At 42.8% G+C, this 18,635-nt stretch overlaps 1 long non-coding RNA gene across 1 annotated transcript; it reads left to right on the forward strand.

Annotated features, from left to right (window-relative positions):
• Nucleotides 1-243: 243 nt before the first annotated feature.
• Nucleotides 244-17,819, forward strand: LOC306810430. Its single transcript, XR_013776461.1, has 3 exons — nt 244-344; nt 17,308-17,593; nt 17,720-17,819. It is a non-coding gene; the product is annotated as an uncharacterized lncRNA (long non-coding RNA).
• The last annotated feature ends 816 nt before the right edge of the window (nt 17,820-18,635 follow it).

Below are 18,635 nucleotides of genomic sequence, written 5' to 3' on the forward strand. Positions count from 1 at the left end.
TTTTAATCACATGCATGCTGCTGCGGATTTTAATGACAAACTTGCTATGCCTCTGCCTTTTGAGGATCAGAAATTAGACCCTTGTTCATAGCAGGAGTGAGTGTGGCATCACAGGCACAGCAGTAAATATGGCATTGCTCTCGCCACGAGCCTGCCCCTGGACATTAACCTTGCTGGCACCGAGCACCTCACTGGAGCAGGGACTTTGTTCTCAATTACTCTGTTCCTGTGTCGGGGGCAGTACTTATGAGAAAGGAGAAAGGCGGTGCTTTTGTTTTCTCGGTGGCCCGAGGCAATGTGAAATTCTACCCAATCCCGGAGTAACTATCATTTTCGATTCACAGGTACGTTAATCAGGGCAGAGTAATCCAGAGACGTTTCCTTCAGGTGGAGGTGGAAGGGTTGCTACTCTACTTTTTCTGCCCAGCGCCATCAGAGTGAGCTGAAGAAAATCCAATGCAAATGAGAATCATTCCCCAAATCTGTGTTGCTCCTCTCACCCCAAACACGCTGCACAATCTGTTGCAAATGCTGCAAGCTGAGTCTGCGAGGCTTTGCTTTGTTAAAGACTGTCATGTCCAAGGTGGAAGGACAGCCAAAAGGTCACAATAAATAAACCGAATACAAAATTGCTTAAGGCAATAAAAGGAGACCACAGACATTCAGTACAGCTCTGACATGCACCAGGAGACACTTCAGGATGTTAAATAAGCTGGGGTTTGTGTCAATGGGTTTAGATGTTTTCATTTGTTTCTTTCCCGGCTACCCCAATACTTTGCCAAAACAATCAGGCCTTAACTGCTTGGTATCCCTTTCACAAACATGGGCTGCCTTTATCACTTGCTTCATCATGGTCATTTGCACTGAAAATACATAATCACTGTCAGAGTACAAAGAATCATTACGAATAATTAGTTACTTCCAATATGGCAAGTCAGTCTCATAAATCTTGAATATTTGGCTTTGGTTTTGGAAAGAGATTCCTTAATGGCTACACTTGTGAGACTCTGTTAATTGATATAAAATTGTATTCAAAATTAAATTTGTTTTAACAGATCTAAATCACCCCAATAAATCAGCTTCAGCCTATCTGCTCTAAGGGTTCAAGTACACTTTTTTTTTTTTGCCTTTGGGAGAAACTGTGAGCTTGCAATCAATGCTTAGAGAGCTGGATGTGACCCTCCCTTCATTGACTAATTGCTTCCACATGCTGACATAATGTGATTTTTTTTTTTTTTTTTTTTTTTTTTTTTTCCTGGTCTGAGGAGTGATAAAGGAGGGGGGTGGGAGGTAGAGCTGCTCTGCCCAGCCCAGCCTTAGAAGCTCTGGGGTTTTTTCTGCCAAGCAGGTGGGGCAGGGGAGTCTGTCCAAATTCACTCACAGCCAGGGTGTGAGGAAGGAATTGCCTGCCTCTGTTCTGAGTGGGCAAAGGAGAGGGAATTTTAATAAGGAAGAGAAGGAGTTCAAGTCTAGTCTATCTCTAATAGATATTGAGGATTTATGCTATTATAAGTAATAGCAGTGTGAATGGTAGCTCTTATGATACTTTTTTTCCTTCTTCAGAGAAACTGTCTTTTTCATCTGATATCATGGGTGAGAGAAGGTGAGAGTTAATAACAATAGTTTAATTTTACTTGAGTGTATATGCTCTATTTAGCTCCTGAAATTGTTTCAGGACAGGATGTTATTATCTTTATCCTTGCTTTAAACCACAGAAACAGAGCTGGAGAGACAAAAGCCCAGTGTACCTTTCCCATAATGTCTTTAGTAGACTGTATTCCTCACCTAGGCAGCAGTGAGCCCAAACACTTCCTGTGATCCTGTGTGGTAAAAATCTGTTGGAAGAATCCCTCATTTGCATCCTGTCTGTTATCTTAAATATCTCTTTAATTTTTTTTCCCTTCTCAGAGATTCTTTCGTACCTATTTCATCTCAGCAAAAGTTTCCCCACCCCTCTCCCAGCTGGGTGCATTTCTGCCTGTCTGATCTCCCTGGGGTGGCAGCTGTGGAACCCCTGGAGCTGTGAGTGCTGCCTGCAGCTGTGGGCAGGGGATTTGGGGGCATGGGCAGCTTTGGGGAGGCTCAGAGCTCCCCTTGCCTCAGCTGGGAGAAGCCTGCAGAGCACCCTGTCTGCAGGGGTGATTGCCAGCTAATGCTGTGTCTTGCTTGGCTGGGGGTCATCTATTTAATGATTCTTGCCTTTAGAACCTTGCCAGTGCACTGTCCTCACTGTTCAGTGTGGGTGTTTAGGGGTGAGTAAAAGTGATCATCTTGCCAGTTTTATTGGGTGCAAGTGTTAGAAATTTTCCTTGGGTTAAAGTTGCTTTTGTTTCCAAGTGTCTTGTAGGTTGTGCTCAATTTTCTCTTATATTTTGTAAAGCAATGCATTAACTTTTAATCACTCAGTGCATATTATTGATCAGCTAATGCTTAAAGAAAAAATATTAAAAATTCCTAAATGAGCAAAAAAGAACTCTCACCCACCCACCTTGGGAAACCTGAAGATTAAGTCTGTAGGTATGGTTTTGTGTCCTAAGCCTGGGAAGTGAGGGGAAAGCTAGTAACAACTGATTCAGAGAAGGAATATTTGGTAGTCTACACCTTGCTGACCTCTCCTAATAAAGGCTGGCAGGGTGTGCAAATAGAGCTTAACACATGGTTGTGATCAACAGGTGCTGAACCCTTTCTGCAGCATTTCTTCCACTAATATTTTGTCTCTTCAGAGCACTTGTCAGGAAATTGTCTTATCTTAATTATAAAACCTGGGAGTAAGCTATTTACTAGTAGCTGTATAACTTGTTAAAAAAGGCTTCCTTGCAGTGGGGTTTTGGCTCTCTCTGTAGCAGCAGCAGTCTAAGCATTGAGGGAGGCTGGCAAAATCACAGTGCCACATAATTTACACTGGCTCAAGTTACTGTTCGTGGCAAGTAGATGAGCTGAACAAGTGTTAAACAGGGCTTCACCTTCACTGCTCTCCATGCCTGTGATGGGAAATTCATTCCCAGAATGGATGAGGCTTAACTAATTACTGCACAGTTGTATATCCTGATGTCTTTGGGTCACCAGACCAACTTTGCACCAGCTAAATCAGAAATGGATTCAAAGCTAGAAGAGTATAATAGTCAAAAGGATTGGCTTGACTGCCTGGAATTGTTTTGCAGAGAGAAAGGTAGAACTAACTGGAAGTTAGATGAAAGGAAAACAGGAAGGAAAGATGGGAATGGCTCAGTTAGAGTGAGTGTGTAATAAGGACTGAATTTTCTTAACACAGAATTTTTATATGCACCTTATACTATTGCTAATCTTTTGTTGTCCTTCATCTGATTCACTGATTTAATTTCTCTTCTGCAAATGAAGCAAGGAGACTCAATTTATTGAGAGGGCTGTGAGCGCCTTTGGAAGGGAATGTATGGAATTTCAGAAAGCATTTTGCAAGAAGGTAGCCTGCCACAGTCTTGTGCTGTAGGACTTAGTTTGGAAGCATATATTTCTCCCCCATAAGTCTTTTGAACAGTTTTATACCACACATGTTTCAAGAGAATTAAATCAATAACAATCTGTACCTTTCTAACCTGAAATGCAAGCTCTGCACGGCAGGAGATCAAGCTATGCAATTAACTGTTGTCCTTTCAAAGGAATTCTGACAGATATTTATAGTTTACTGTATTCCATTTTCCTGCCATTGGAATATAGCAGTACAACTGAATGCAGCTGACTGGAACTATGAAATAATTATAGCAATAACTATTTCCTTCTCTACTGGGGAAATCTTGTAAAGTGCTGCATGTGGGAACTGCTGCTGTTCTTGCCCCTCAAAATCTGCTCCTTACCTTCAGTTTATCATGCATCCCTGGCTAAATCACCCAAGAGAGAGTTGTTGTTCCATTACCTTCAGCTTTTTCTAAAGTCATGTTCTGAATCCCATGTTCATCTTGATGTGGAATGAATCAACACTGTAGAAATAAATGCACTTTAAAAAGCTTTCTATATCTGTGCATGGACAGTGTATGAAGTAGAAAGACCTCTCTGTAGTAAAATAAGTCATATCTTTGTGTGGGAGTTTGGAACAGTCTATTAAGAGGAAACTATGCAATATTACCAGAAGTGAATAGATTGGCATTTGACTGCTAAGCACTTTGCAAATTTTAATATAAAGGCACTTATTTTATACCCTGAGCTGTCACTGTAACTTATGTGCTCATGCTGGTGACTTAGTAGCATAATGACAGGCCATTGTTACTGAGCTAATTAGTTTTAAGCAATCTTTCCTAACAGTATGCTTGAGGATGACATTCATTTGCTGCAAACTTGTGAGACATTGATGCATCAGGAAAATAGTGATGCTGAATCTTTGAGCCACCTCTCTTGCTGGCTCAGTATGAGTGTCTTATCAGGGGATAGTTGCTGTGTTGCTTAAGATGCCTCTTGTAGTACCCTCAGCTACTTAGCTTACAGCTAAGGGCTGTAAACTTCAGCTTTAGGGCTGTAAACCTGCAGAGGAACACTGTGGCTTCCAGCACATGATGGGATCTAATCACTGCTTTGCCACATATCCATTTCTAGCACTATGGTTGAATGTCTGCAGATGTTTCCCAGGACCTTGCAAACTATAATCAGATACATCTGGTGCTTTGGGGAGCAGTGTGGCAGGGGACCATGATGTCATTTTAAAAACCCAGAAGTTCAGAGTAGGATAAGTAGAAGTGGAAAAGTCTCTTCAAAGAAGATATTGGAATTGTTTTCCTAACAGTATATACTAAAGAAGTGTCCAGATACCCTCTACCTCTACTCACATGGACTGGGCATGAAGTTAACCCCTCCTTCCAACATGAAAAGAATGAGAATAGGGAAGAGAAACTGTTCTCACTTGATTCTCACAGGTGGCACCAACAGCTTGTGGCTGTTGAGTAATACTCTATTGTGCAGCTGCCTTAGACACTGGTGGTACTGAGTCATTCCCAGGTAATAATTTTGTTTTGGAGTCCCCCCAACTTGTGTTAAGACTGGGTGGATAAGTGGTGATACTGTAACAGGAGGAAAAATTCAGCAATCAGCCTCTCCCAAGTTTGCATTTCCTTCAACTATCATAAATGTGAAGTGTGCTGGAAGGAAAGAAATGAAGGAAATGGAGAACATCTTCTGAATTTCCCAGATCTGGGTAATGTTTTCCCATAAGGGGCTCTGGAATGCAGCAGTCTGACCCTCTGGTGTAGTAAAGCCTGAGTCTGCACCCCAACCTGTGTGACTCAGCTTCTGAGACTTTTTTTTCTGTGCATGGAGGGCAGGTTTGGGGCTTCTGCACAGGGAGCTGGTGTGTGTGTGTGCAGATCAATACTGCACACAGTATTGTGAGAGCTGAGAACTCTCCTCCTGAGAGGCTGCAACAAACAGTTCATTATTTATGTGCTCCTCTCCTGTTTCCCTGTGTGTTATGTAAATACTAATCAAGGTGAAATTTGGCTCAGCCACATCTAATTTTGACTTGGGTTTATTTTGGCAATATCCAAGCAGAAATCAGTCTAATGGTCTTCCAGAGGGGTCCTGAGGTTTTCCAAGACTTTGCATGGGTTTAAGGCAGAGTCCCTGTGTAGGCTCAGAGCTGACTGTTGGAATCCCAAGAGCTGTGCTCTGTTGTTCCCAAGCCTTTCCTTCTCCTTTGTCTGCAACAGGAATGTGACAAATACCATGTCCTGTCCAGCCATTGCCCTCTGACCACAGCTGATGTTACTCATTCTGATAAGCAGCAGCAGGTTTTATTCCATTTATCCAGTATTTTGTTAGCTTTGCATCCTCTCCCCCACATCTTTGAGTTTTTCACTTCGTGTTTATGACTCTCTGTGTGTTTTTATTCCAGTTCAGCTGGGAGCAGGGGATTTCTCTGGGAATGTTTCACAGTTTTCAATTTGTTTTGTGGTTTCAGCAGTCTAGCGTTGGTTGCTGGTATTTACTTACAGCATTGCTGTATTTTTTCACCTGTCTGTAGATCTGGGAAAAAAGCTGCTTTGCTGGCAGTGTTGCCAACCAAAATCTCTTGTTCTTACGTGGTGAGGCTGGGGCACTGCAAGGCTGCCCTGGTGTGCATGGGTGTGCCTGCTGAGCAGGGCAGCTATTAGTTCTGTGCATGATGATGGTTTCTGTGATGTGCACGACTTTCTCTGTTGGGAAATGAACTGTGAACACCTACTCATTTTTCATAGGCCAAATTACAGTGCTGCTTCAGCTCTCTGAATTGCCTACACCTCAAAAAAAAAAAAAAAAAAAAAAGTCCCTGGGATCCTTTAGTAAAATAGTAATGAAATAGCTGGGGCTGAGCAGCTCTTCTGTTAGCAGGAACCACCTCTATAAATTTAGCCATTTGCTTTCTGCCTGGCAGACTTCTGATGCACTTGATGTACTTCTTCACCCTTTTATTTTTTTACACTTGAGGTAGCCTTTGTGTGCTTGTTGCTCAAGCTTTAACTGTGATTAAACCAAAGGAAGAGATTTTGGAGTCAGTGAAATTTTGCTTAGACTTCTGTGTCACTCTGAAAAGCTCAAAGGCAGCAGCTTGGAGAAAACAAATTAAAGTAGACATTACTGTTTTTTCTTGAGGGAAGAGGAAAAGCGTTACCAGTAGCATTGCTGCTAAAACAGATATTACAAATTCAGACCTTGGAAACAAAGGAGCACAACTCTCAAATAATTCAGTCCCAAGTTGGAATTCATGTGCTTCCACACTTGTCTTTGGATGATTATTAAATTCTATTTGTGCTTTCTAGTCTAAGAGTTCTCCAGTGGTGTACTTAACAGCTCAAATATTTGTGCATGAGAGTTTTTTTTATTTCCTTCTCCTGTAGTTTTGGGATTACTCCTGATTTGGTTCAACAGGGGAAAAAAAAAGATGCTTAGTGGAGCTTGTGACTCTCAAGGTAGCAGGACACGACCAATAATAAACTTGTAGTGGAGTAGAGCCCAGCAGATGGAGGGGATGGGGCCCTTGATGAAACTGTGGGATCTGTCTCATCAAGCACCTGTCAGAGCTGTCTCCCCCCTCCAGGATGACCATGGAGAATTCTTGCCAGTGCATTACCTTCTCCCAGGGAATCAGGTGTGTGTCTGCATCCAGAGATGGCTTCAGTCTCTCTGATTTTCCTGATGGTACATCACAGCCTGTGTGTATACACAGCTGTCTTCTGTTGTCCTCAGAAAATAAAAATCCATTTCTCCTCAGTGTTCTGAGGTTTGGACCCTGTGGTCAAAACTATGAAAGGTTTTCCTTAAAATCAAGCTTTTCAATGCAGCAGGACAGAAAGAATACTGCCAGACAGTCAATTTGAGCTTCAGAGCTGTGCAGGTACTTAGAAGTGCAATCCATCAGGTCCCCTGATCTACAAGTCTGGCTGGAATCTTGCAGCCGTCAGCATGACATTGCTCCCAGCCACATTGAGTGTGACAAATTGCTAATAGATGTTTTGAGAGGAAAACTTGAATTAGCTTCCCAAAATTTACCTCAAGAATACAGGATCTGTCTACAGCTTGGATGTTTAGGTGTGATTTTAGCCCATTTTGATAAATCACTAACACCCATGGTTTTTGTTTCTTTATTTCCCCTATCTCCAAAGCTGCCATTTTAACTTATGTTTAGCTGGCTGTTAAACAATCCTGTGTTCTGCTAGAGCAGACAAACTGTCCTTGCAGGTGACTAAGATCAGAAGGAAAACTAGATACATTTCTTTCTTCTTGGTGGCTGTGGCTTTCAGTTCAGAGCAGAGGCAGGCGTTCAAAGCTGTAATGTGGATGTATAGGATGTGTGTAGGTCTCACGTCAGCTCCCATTAACTTTGCTTGTACACTGAGTTCAAAGTGAACTGCCACGTGATCAGCAGAATGAACTCACCATTGGGTCATCCTGAGCGGGGAAAAGGAGCATGTTGTGATTCTGGACTCCTCCTGAGAGGGCAGAGATGTCCATAATGTGCTTCCTCAAAACAGAAGGAATTCCAGTCAGCATCTGCTGGGGCCAGAGTTCTTTACTGAGACAGAGTTGCTCAGCTTTATGCTGAGAAAATGCCCCTGAAAAACAAATGAGGATGATAAAGGGTGGTCCTCCAAAAGCAGAGTGACTATGGAGAAATAGATTTCCAGAGAGGGTGAATGTAGGGATTTGTTCTGCTGCATTCTGTATCTCACTCATGGCCCAGACTTGGGTTCCAATCAAGTGTGCCCAAGAATCTGAGTGCCCATTGTATGCCAGTCATTTCCTTGCCTCAGTTCTCTTCCCCCCTCGTTTGGATTGCCAGTTCAGCAGGGAGCAGCTGCAGGGGACAGGAGGACAGAGTGCTGGAACTCATTTGTAAGTACCTGTTTTATGCTTTGCGAGAGCAGCTGGAGAGAAGGGATAAATTACTATAAATTGCCAGTCTATGCAAAAAGGTGTTTGCATAAATTATTGGAGAGCCCACTTGAACTTGTTGAGCAGTGCTCCCACCAGCATTAAGAGGTCACTTAACCCTCTGTGCAGCCCTGCTGTGGAGCCCAGTCATGCATTGCAGAATTCAATGAGTTTTCTTCTGAGCATTGCCCAGAACTGATGCAAAGTGACATCTGACAGCACAGGCAAAGCAGTGACAATGCTTTGAGACACTAATAATAGCTGTAGAGCTAGAGCAGTTTCCCTCTATCCTTATTTTTTATTAGATTCTCCCCCCTTTGGTGAGGAAATGTTGTCATCCCTGGCACAGTTTATCCTTGGAAACCACCTTTGCTGAGCCATTTAATCACAGGGCTGGCTGCACAGTGGAGTCAATGTGCTAGGAATGCTCCCACCATAATCTCTTTAAAGAACAGCTGATACCTCATTGAGAACTTTGGAAAAAAAAAGCCCCACATTCCTCTTGGGTGATCCTTGCCAGAAGTTAGGAGCAGTGAGGGGTGCTGGCAGGGAGAGGCTGAATCATCTCTGGAACAGCAAACACCCCGAGAAAAGCAGGCTGCAAATCCTGTGCAGCCTCCTTCTCTTCCCCCCTCCATTTCCTTTGTTACTAAGGAGATTTACATTGAAACAAGCTCTGCAGGAATCCTCAGGTTCCTTGCAAGAAGATCTTAATATTTCTTCTCCTTTGTAATTAGTAAAAGAGAGAGGATATTAGAAAGGCTTCCTGTGAGGGGTTCTTGGGGCCAAGTTGCAGTAAAAAAGGGAAAAATTGTGAGTAGCCCTCAAATCCCTAGTTGTGTGGCTGTGGTCAGTTTGATGGGAACCCAAAGGCAATCCCAGGGGCAGAGCAGTAATGTGAATTGCTTCACTAGGACAGAAGTAGATCAGTCTTTGTTATTGTTTTTGTATTTTTGTTTCATGATCTCCTGCTGTAGTTGTTTGCTCCTTGCACTCTTGCTTATTTCTGAAGGTTGCTTATCTTTTTATCTATTTATCTGTTATTTATCTTCTGTTTGCTTATTGGACTCAATGGTCTTAAGGGCCTTTTTCAACCTAAACAGTTCTGTGATTTTTATGCTGTCACCCTGCTGTACTGAAGTCAGCTGCAAGGCTGCAAACAGCAAGTGAAATTCCAGGATGCTGGATTTATTCAGTCAGGTGTTTTTAACTACCAGTGCTCCATGGATAGGGAAGACAAGGGTTGGTGGGTTGTTTGGTTTTGGGTTTTTTTAGTGCTGGAGTTACAGGAAGGAATGGATGCCTAAGGAGGACCTTAAGGAAGAATTTAGGCACCTAAATCCTAAAGGATAATCCTGACTGCTCCTGCCTACTTCTGTAAGCAGCTGAGTATCACCACCAAGAGGGTTCCTTAGGCACTTGGAGCTCTCCTCTGCATGTCTAGAATTATCCAAGTCTTGTTGGTGCTGAACTGCTCCAATCTGACCTCTCTCCTGAGCCCTGTCAGGATTCCCAAGCTGGGTTTCCTGGTGCCTCCTGCAAGGCTGTGCTGGTGGCACAGGCAGAGCACACCTGCAGGGCTCTGCTCCACCAGCTCACACAGCTGCTATTTACATTCCAGAGCAGGGGAAGAGTCAGGGACATCCTGCTGCTATAAAATAGCACTGAATATTAAATGGCAAACCAGGAGTTGTTGTATGAGCAACGGGGGTTTGTCCAGTCCTGTGTGCTTCTCTGCTGCAGCAATCTTGGCAGACTTTTCATTTTTGCTTTGCAATATCCTCATCTCTCCTGGTTCCCTGATATCCCTGTTGTCATTTCCCTCTACTTCTGACATCTTCATGCACCTCTGCCATGTTCTGTTGGCTTTCCACAGCCCCTACATTGAGCTGTGTCATAGCTTCTGCTTTCTCCTGTGTGCTCTGGCTGCTCCTGGCAGGGATAAACCCCAAAGGCTCGAGGGTGTGTTATTGAAAGCAGTATCTGTGCTGGGCAATGTGATATCCTGTGTGTGTTAGAGGAGTTCTGCAAGAAAGGGAGTGCTGAGCAGTTTCCCAGTGCCATCTGTCTGAGTCCACGTGGCCATGGAAGGTCTGGAGTTTCTTTAAAACCAAAGTAATTTTGATGCAAGGCATAAATTGACAAAATTTAGTGCATATGGAGGGCAACATGGAAAATGCTTTGAGAATGGAATTGTTGGAGATTATTCAGTGTGAAGGTGAATGGAAAGAAAGCACAGAGAAGGGAGGAATTGGTAGGTTCCTGTAAAAGAGCAGTTGAAATCTTAGAATGATAGTTTCCTCCCACCTCAGCCCCCATCTCATCTGCTGGTGTCTTAGTGTGTATTCAGCAAGCTAACAGCATCAGGTCCTCTTTCACCTTGGCAGCACCACTGGTGATACTATTATACACCTCTATGGTTACTGATTCTTTTTGCCAAGTGTTCCACACCAGTATTTTTTTCCCATGTTGATTATGCAGAATCTTCTGACCTTTAGAAATATGGCACTTCTGACTGCTGCAGTGGAAACCAGCCTTTCCATTTACATCTCCTCAATTCCCAGAGCATCACTATAAAACACACTTTTTTTTTTTTCCCCCCTTCCAATATATTATATTCTTGTAGATTTAACCCTCAGGAAATCAACATCTGGTACCAATTATTGTTCTTTAGCTGAGGTGGCTGAATCTCCTGCCTTACAGCAGTGCAGGTCTAGAATTCCTTAGCATGGGGAGTCCATCAGGAAAGGCAGAAGCTTTCTGTGAGATGAGGACATTGGCACACTTCCCAGCACCTGTTGGTAGCACAAAGGGGTATGTTACAGGGTGGGCTGTACAATCCCAGGGTAAAGGAACACCATGAGGCCATTAAACACCCACTTTAAATTGCACCTTTGATCAAATTCCTCAGCCAAGGCAGCATGGCTGTGCAGCCCTGTGTTTGTGCTTGGCAGATTACATCCCCAGATGTAGGAGCTCTCCAGAGACCAGAGGGGAAGGAATGTCATGCACACAATAGAGCTGGAAAAACCTTCTGTCTTAATGGTGTCCCATCAAATCTTATCTGATAACCTCTCCTTTTGAAAGTATGTGGAAAGCCAAAAATAAGAACAAAGCAAACCATAGACACAGACTTGCCCTGACCTGTCTTCTGGGCTGTATCTCTGTGGAGCTCCCTTGCTTGCTCTACTTGTCTTGCTGTGACCTCTCTCTCTCATCTTGCTATCAAACTCACTTGCTGGTGTGAGAAGCTCCCCCTCCTTTCCTTCTTTCCAGCCTCTCCTGTTTGTAACAGCCTCCTCATGCTTGTCTGCCTTATCCACTTTGTCTTGTATTTTCAGCAAAGATTAGAAATATCTTTTCTTCTGACTCTCAAAGTTCTGAATTCCTCTATCTTCCTGCCACTGCTTATCTTGCTGCTGTATTTTTAAACTCTAATACACTCCAGGATATGGTTGTCATCAGGGACAGTTGAACGAAGTGAAAGTAGTGTAGCAACCTTCCAAAATTCTCAGTAAAAGTGCTTTGTCAAAAGAAGAAAGTTCAAGGCATAAAAATCTATATCTGTATTTTTTTTTTTAGTTGCTGAATAGTGACAAGATATGATGGCAGAATGATTTTGGAGCATGTTAACTGCATTCAACCTCTGCCTGAGATATCCACAGCTGCATTTGTGGTAAAATCTCTTCTGTTCTGACCCATCATGTATTATATCACTTCTAGTTTGAGCCCCCTGTGGTACTGGGAAGCTTGCAGCAGCTAACTCCCAGCAGTGTGGAAGGTAAAGCATTGCTGTTGGCCCATTCTTTCTGCCTGCACAGGCTCCTGGCTGGTGTCAGACCAGGGGAATGAGCTCTGACTTCCCTGTCCCACTAACAGCAAAGGCTGTGGGCCATCCTTCCCTCTGGGGCTCCCTCCCAACACGAGGTGTGAGATGCTTATCTAGGTTCTCACTATCAGTGCATCCCTTGAATGATTTGAGCTTAATGGGAAGACCCTGAAACACCTCAGTTTTCAGTGTCTAAAGGAGAGAAGTAGCAGATCTTATTGTCCTTCAGCTGAGGAGGTTGCAAACAGTTTGTCTTACAGGCTATTGAAAATTTTACCCTAAAACCTTGGGCTGACACCTGTGTGGCTTTGGAGGCTCTTACTGAATCCAGACCCAGGTGCTTTCCATTTAAAACTTTCTGGTTGGTCCCTAAGATACCTTTGTGTGTTGTACCTCAAATGAGGACCTGTCAGGCATTGTGGGGGGGTAGTAAATAGCAATTTCTTTTCTTACTGCTGCCCACTTGGGATCGTGAATTGCCATATTCTGAACAGGGTTATTTTATTTCTTTTTGGTTTGCTGAACTATACTTGCCCTGAAGACAGCTCTAAGATACATATCTACCTTTTGAAATTATGCCCTCGCAGTCTCTGATGTTAATTTTCACATTGCAGTGCCCACATCTGTTTTCAGGAGCCCTGTCATTTTTCCAGGATGGGAGCATTAGTGGTGTGCAGCACAGTGTCTCCACTCTAAGTTGTTTACAAGACCATTTTACTGTCTCTCCCCTTTGTCCTGTGCTCATTTGTGGGTTCATCTTTATCCTCATTTCAGGAGTCATTATTACCTTGTTTATGGAACTTGAAAATGTGAAACTTGGCTGTTAGAGAATGGCACTGAGACTGTGGTGTCTGGGCACCTAAAGAGCATTTCCCTTCCTCAGGGGGATGAGGGAAAATGCTTAGTGCCTGCTCCAAAACTGGCAGTTCCTTCTCAAGCAAGGGCTGAGCTTCCACCTGATATTAACCCTGCAGCTCCAGTGAGACAATTCAACAAATCCCTTCTAAAGCTCTGTTTATTTACTAGGAAATTAACTGCATTTTTTTTTCCTAACTGATTTCACTTTAGGGATGGTAAGCTGTTACTTTGCCATAGGGGGGAAAAAAATCAAGAAGAGAGGCATATGATTTCTGCTGCTTCTGAAATCACAGTTTTGTTATGCTGAATAGCTGCAAACTATTTGCATTACAATGTACTGTAAATAAGAGATGCTACTAACTGAAGTGTAAACTGAGTAAAATGTGGGGAGCTCTCAGCACAACTGAATTTAAATGGTTTGAGGTGAGATTGGACAGAACTCAAAGGTGAGAACACAAGGTGCTGGGTTTTGGGGTCTCAGATAAACCCTGTGGTCAGCAAAGGTCCTTACCCTAAGACACCTAGGTGATCTTAATTTTCACTCTAAGTAAAGTAATGTGTATGGTAGAAGTGCCAAAACTGTCAGGCAGAGAGGATGGGAGGGAAAATGAAACCCTGTAGAACAGGATTAGGCAGGATTAAAGTCTAAAATGATCATGCTGCACCAGCTAGTAGATATTGCCACAGCCAACTCAGTAAAACTCAGTGGGACACTTGACATTGCACATTTTCAAGCAGCAAGTCTTAAATCTATATTCATGTGGAATCTTCTGCACTCAGCCTGATGGGAGCAGGAACACTGCTTCAGGTGCTGGCTTAGGGGAATAAAGCACAGGCTGCTGCCTTGCAGGGACAGATCTCTGCTAGGAAAATGGAAAGCAACTGAATGATGTGTGTAATTATGTTTGTTTGCAGAGCTATGTAATTTCTACAAACCCACTGAGAATCCCTTAAACCTGAGATTAAAACCAGCTATAGATATATTTTAACAACAGTTGTCTATATATAATTATATGTACATATGTAGCAGTTGGTGTAATGGTGTAATAGCTGCCAGTTCAACAGTCCAAAGCACATAAACATTTACCTTTATGAATTAAACCACATACTTAAGTGCTTTGCTGGACAGCAAGTACTTAAGCATTTTGCTTAAATGTTGGGCTGAGTCAGGTCAGAACAAATTTGAGTCTTTCCCATCTCACTGTTGGTATGAACCTACCCACCTTAGAGCTGACCAGTGTCAAAAAGGTGCTCCAGAGATGTGTCCTGGCATCAGCATTGTGTCATCAGCTCTGTGTCTGTGGTGCTGGAGCTTTGGCAGTGTGGGAGGGTCAGGATGCAGGATCTGTGCAGCAGTCTGCAGCTCTTAACCCCCTGCTCTTCAGGCTTTGCATCAAACAGATCTTTGAACTGTTGCAGACTCCAGCCCTGCCAGCCCCTAACCATGAGGTAACCGTTTGCTAGGCCCAATATGAGTCATAGATGGGGAGGATATTTCTGGTTTCCAATTAAAAAGAAAGAAATGGTGAAGCTCATAATCATGAGCAAAAGGTCTCGGTGCAGTAATGGGAACCAGCTGGTGTGGCAGCCCATTGCAGACTCAAATCTGTCTTTGTTCAAAACGTGGCCCCACCATTATCACGGTTGGAAACAATCCTTGGTGCTGACACAGTAATGACAGCTTCATGTTTTAGACACATCTAATGGCACTAAGTCCTGATCTTGGGCGGCATTTATCAAGATAAGTAACCCAGTCAGGCAAGAGCTTGGTGGGCTGGCTGTACTCCTTTGATAACCACGTGCGTGCTTCCTCTCTTGGAAGAATAATGAACAGAATATGACTGTCAAAATATTTCTCTCTGGAGAGATTCCAAAATAACTGACACTTACATGAGCTCAGTGCCATCAGCACTGTGAGCTTCCTCACAAACCTGGGAGAAGTGGAGTTGTGACCAAGAGATGTGAGAAAACAATTCTCCCAGGCTTTGAGGATAAATCCTCACAACTCCCTGTAGCTCTCACTTGCAATTGGACCTCTTGGGAGCAGCTTCAGTTATATGGACACTGAATGAGATGGTGCTTTAAAAGGACAATCCTGGTGATTTAAATGAGCTTGGTTTTCATGTAGCATTGTCTTACACTTGCTTTATCCAGAATTTTTGCTAGAATTGTCTAACCCAGAAGAGAATCAAGCCCTGAAAGTTCGACTTTATAATTCTGGGATTTTCCTTCCTAATCTGACTGGGAAATAGCTCAGCTAAAGACTTGTCTGCAAATAGAGTGCACTCAGATTCATGCAGAGATTAACGTGCATGCCTGGTGCAGACAAGCCCCCTCTTCAGCTCCTTGCCTCTGAGAATTTTGGGAAGTGCATCTCACCAGCAAAGAGGCTGCTCTAGGAGGAGGGGTTGTTTTAGGGAGGATCCATTAGAGAGGCATGGCTGGGAATTGGAAAGGCATTTCTGGGAGTGTTGGTGAGGTCCTTTCTGACCAAGAGAGGAGTGTGCTGGGGTGTTTGGAGCCAGCTGAGCTGAGCTCAGAGGGGCAATGGCCCCTGCACTTGGGATTGCTAACAGTGGAGGGAGAGCCAGCAATGCTGCAGCACAGGTCAGGGCTGGAATGTGGGCACAAAGGCTCTGCCTGCACTGCAGGTCAGGTCATGCTGCTGGTTAAACGTGTCCTGCCAAGCTGTCATAACGCCCTCCAGCTGGGCAGCAGGAGAGCAGGGCTTGCAAGACTGGATTGAGGTGAGTTCATTTGATTTTAATTCTTTCAGATGTAGATTTGTCCCTGTTAAGCTGTGACAATCTTATTTTTGCTGTCAGCAAAGGGCTGACACTTATGCTGATGGAGTGACTCTTGTATTTTTGCTGACCTCTGTTCCAGGCTATTCACTGTAGTTTTCATGAATTTTCTGTATGGGCAGCCAAGAAAGTGTCCTGTAGCTGGGGTTATGGGGTGTGTGTTTGTGTGTGCCTGTCAGCTTTACAGTTGCCAAAATCCCCTTTTTCCTGAGTGTTTCAGAGTTGTCTGGGAATGCTGAAGATGGCTAGGACAGCAGTAAAATAGTATTTATAGAGCTATGTGTTTGTGAAGGTGACTGTGGTTTTCTAGGTAAATAGTTGCTGGATTGTGCAAAATACTGTGTATGCCCATTAAAATCCTTGTGTCATGGGAACATCTCCCACACAGTTTTGTAGAGAGCTTCTTTTTAAGTGCTAGTGGTAAACCTGTGATGCTACATTAGGTTTTTTATAGCTTGCAAAGGTTCCTGATTGATTTTTCACACATTTATTTCCACAGCAATAAGGTTTTACATACTGAGATGTGGGAAGGAAATAAAAAAAAAAAATATTCACAGGATGTTGAATGTGTTTCAAAACCTGATCCTAAGAGTCTGTCCTTCAAAGGCTCTCAGCCTTGGGGTGGGTAAACTACCCAGATGAGAGGTGGAAAGCTTGTGCATTCTCAAGTAAGGGATCACTTAATTTTCTGAAAGATGAGGTAATTTGAGTGAATTCCCTGATAAACCCAGCTCAGTGCTGTTATCACACTGGCAGCAGAGCTTGGCCATGCCTTGCACTGTCCACTTAGGCTGGAAACCCTCCCAGCACAGTGGAAGAGAACACCTGATGGGATACAAGTGACAGCTGTGACCCAGAACCCACCCCAGGAATTGTCCTTATGAGTTAAATCTCAGCGATCTGCAAAGCCTTGATGAAGTTGAATGGGCTGTAGGCAGTTTTGTCATTTGCATAGCAGACATCATTACTGGGGATATTTCCTTCCATAGCTCACAGCAGCCTGTTGGAAGACTGGAGTCCAGCCTGGCTCTCTCAGAGCTTCTGAGTAAACAAACAAGCGTGCATCCTACTTAAAAAAAAAAAAACAGACTGGCAATTAAAAAAGACATCTTGCCTTGTGCAAACAGGAAGGGCTGTAAAACACACTTTGCAGGGAGTCAGTGGAAACGCATTCAGCCTGGTTTATAATCACAACACAATGAAATACCCGGAACATAAATAGCAAGAAATCAATTTTCCTTAGAAAAAGTAAAATAAAGAACATTAAATGATCATTTGACTAGATAACTGCAGTTTACTTGGTGGTATAACTGTCATCTTGCCTGTGCACAATAATGGAATTAATGCAGAGGGGGTATGGTTTAGATGTCTCCTTCTTTACAGTGACAATAACTCCCTTGTTTTCTCTAGTGAGTAGATGTTTATATTCTAATTTTGTCTCTGCAGGCTACACAGAGCCTTAAACTTGCAAAAGGGATTTGTGAGCAGCCTGCTTGTCAAGAACAAATACTAGTCCAAAGAAATGTGTGACTTATTGACCTTGGGTTCACTGAACCTTCATCTCGGTGCTTCCGTACCACGAAGGAATCGGCTTCTCTAAAAATTAAAGTTCCCAGATTAGAATGGAAGCTTCAACAAAGGACCTGTGTGGCTTTACAAATACACATCGATTAGAGGACTTTGGAAGAGCTTTGTTAGAAAAGTGGAATTATGAAAAGCAAATGTTTGAGAGGTAAGAAACCGATTGAGGTCAAAGTTGATGAAAACCAGACTTTTGAAAATATAGAATTTCTTATTTACATTTTGGCTACAAATCTTTACTCTTTGTCCTTACCTGTTATGTTATTCATTTGGAGAGACAGTGACAGTGTCTGCCTGCCCTGTTCATCTTTTCAAGATGAATGGTGATGTGCTGTGGGGAGAGGTGATGACTTACAGGAAGACTCTCCTTTGGTGTGTGCCAAATTATTTTTGCCTTATCCAATTCAAATTAGTTTGTTACATCTTCCAAATTTTTATAAACTTACAGAAATATTTCAAATTCCAACTCCTAATGTCTGTATTTAATGATTACAAAGCCATTATGTTTTGTTTTTTTTTTTTTTTCCCTCTGTTCCTGAAGAAACATCTCTCAAAATATTGGCCTAAAGATTTCTATGCAGTGTTAGGGTTCTAGTCTTAACTTGATGCTCAAACTCCTTGAAGGTTCAGAACTGCACCTCTTTCCAAGGTACCAAGATGAAATTGATAACAGATTAGTAGTTCCTACACAGAACCATCCAGAGGAAGTGCATTCTTCCACTGCAGAGCAGTGTATTTGTGCACATGTGTGACCATGATGTGGATGTGTTAAATACTTCTGTTATGTGTGTACATATCCACAAAACCTGATAGAGTGCTATTTAAAAGCATATATATCATAAAGTTACATACCCTTTTCATATGCTCAGGAAACATCTCCTGTGTGGACAATAGTTAATTTTTAAACATTAATTTTCTACATTGGTCCCAAGGTTTTAACACCTGTATTTTTTACAGGTTTAATTACAGAGATATTTGTATGATGGGAATGCAGAAAACTGAGAACTCGTTTTGCTTACCCCATAATCTGCAGTTTGCTTTGATGATAGTATGTCATAATTCCTCCTGGGTGCCAGTCAAAACAAGACTTTGCCCTGTACACAAGCAGTTCTTGTTTGGATGGGTTTGGTATTTTGAAATGTGGAGTAAAATCCAAGACAGATTATTTCCTTTCCCATAGCTCAATAAGGATA

This window comes from Erithacus rubecula, assembly GCF_903797595.1.
Source record: "Erithacus rubecula genome assembly, chromosome: 19".
Taxonomy (NCBI): Eukaryota; Metazoa; Chordata; class Aves; order Passeriformes; family Muscicapidae; genus Erithacus; species Erithacus rubecula.